Below are 2,187 nucleotides of genomic sequence, written 5' to 3' on the forward strand. Positions count from 1 at the left end.
TAGAATGAGTTTTACTGGGCCTCATAGCTGCACGATAGATCATCGTCTGATGTGGTTTTATACTTGTCTACATTTGTTAACCTAAACTCTTACAAAGAAGGGTTCCAAAGTGTTCTCCGGTTGTCCCCATAGGAGAACCCTTTTTGGTTCCATTTCCTCTGTGGAAGTGGCTAAATCTTGACCCCAAAAGGTATCTACCTAGAACCAGAAGGTTTATTTGAAAGGTTCTCGTATGGGGACAGTTAAAGAACCCTTTGAGGTTCTAGATAGCTCTGTTGTTGCTACAGCTCTCTGTTGTTGCTACAGCGCTCTGTTGTTGCCACAGCTCTCTGTTGTTGCCATAGCTCTCTGTTGTTGCCACAGCTATCTGTTGTTGCCATAGCTCTCTGTTGTTGCTATAGCTCTGTTGTTGCCACAGCTCTCTGTTCTTGCCACAGCTCTCTGTTGTTGCCATAGCTCTCTGTTGTTGCCATAGCTCTCTGTTGTTGCCATAGCTCTCTGCTGTTGCCATAGCTCTCTGTTGTTGCCATAGCTCTGTTGTTGCCATAGCTCTCTGTTATTGCCATAGCTCTCTGTTGTTGCCATAGCTCTCTGTTGTTGCCATAGCTCTCTGTTGTTGCCATAGCTCTCTGTTGTTGCCATAGCTCTGTTGTTGCCATAGCTCTGTTGTTGCCATAGCTCTCTGTTATTGCCATTGCTCCCTATTGTCCTCTGATACCTGTAGGTGCTGTTTCCTCCAGTCAGTTCATCCTAACACTGTTCCTCTGCTACCTGTAGGTGCTGTTTCCTCCAGTCAGTTCATCCTAACACTGTTCCTCTGCTACCTTTAGGTGCTGTTTCCTCCAGTCAGGATGGGATCTCTGCAGCAGAGGTGGAGCTGAGAGTCAGACCAGGAGACAACATCACTCTCTATAGTGACTGTAGAACAACAAGTGAAATGTACACAGTCTGGTTCAGGAATTGTTCTCATGAGCAGCAGCCTCCTCTTGTTATTAAATATTATAACCGTTTGTCATCTCATTTCCTCAATCCTCTCCCTCAGTATACAATGTTCTGGAACCACTATAACATGTCCTATGATCTACTGATTGAGAACATCACTGAATCTGACCTGGGACTCTACTACTGTGGGACTATAGAGAGAAATATGGAGAATGAAAAACGTATTGAACAGACAAATGTCTACCACTATGGACATGTCATGAGAAGGCTTTCATTTGGTAAAATCAAAATAATTCTCTATTTATTTAATGGCTGTATATTTGGTTGCGGTATAGCATGTCTGGTTTCCTTGAATGAGAGGAGAATGAGCTCTATGATCATAGTCCTCCATTTATTCCTGTGTGTTTTGTTCAGATGCCAGAACACCTGATGTGGACTGTGGTCTGTGTTGGATGTTGCTGTTCAGTCTGTGTCCTGTCTCTGCTCTCCTCTCCTCTCTCCTCTCCTCCACCTGTGTCTACTCCTTCTGCAGAACAACAGGTAAACTCACTCCCTCAATCAGGATTCACTTATCACTCATTCATGTTTTAAGTCTGGGTAATACTAATCAGTCTAACATATTATTTAAATAATTACCTACGATTTTAACAACAATATGTAAACATCTACTAACTTTTAACTGATGTGTCCTAGTTTAACCTCAAACTTGGTGTTTTAATGTTGATAACTCTTCCTCTGCAGCTCCAACTGAGACTCATGTTCCTCTGAACAGGACGACCACCAGGGGAAGTGACAGCAGAGAGCAGACTACAGTCAGAGTGGGTGTTGTAGTTTTATTCTGGGTGGCCATCTTGATTTGTAGTCCATGTGTTGGAAACCCATCGAAAAAGCATTTAATGGCATATAAAATAACGTAAAAAAATATCAATCATCAAAAACATGTTTAATAATCTAAATGTCAATAATATTAACAAATTATTATTAAAAGTCTTCTCTCTCTCTCTCTGTCTCTCTCTCTCTCTCTGTCTCTCTCTCTCTCTCTGTCTCTCCTCGTCTGCTCTCTCTGTCTCTCTTCTCTCGTCTCTCCTCTCTGCTCCTCTCCTCTCTCCTCTCTCTTCTCTCTCTCCTCTCTGTCTCTCTCNTGACGTCATGTCGGTGTGAAACCTGTTCGATGCCTAAACCCTCCTTCATGTCACACAGAAAGTGTATCACGAGCTGAAAACTTTTCCAATTCGATCGAACCAA

Source organism: Oncorhynchus kisutch, unplaced genomic scaffold (genome assembly GCF_002021735.2).
Source record: "Oncorhynchus kisutch isolate 150728-3 unplaced genomic scaffold, Okis_V2 scaffold1629, whole genome shotgun sequence".
In the NCBI taxonomy this organism is placed as follows: domain Eukaryota; kingdom Metazoa; phylum Chordata; class Actinopteri; order Salmoniformes; family Salmonidae; genus Oncorhynchus; species Oncorhynchus kisutch.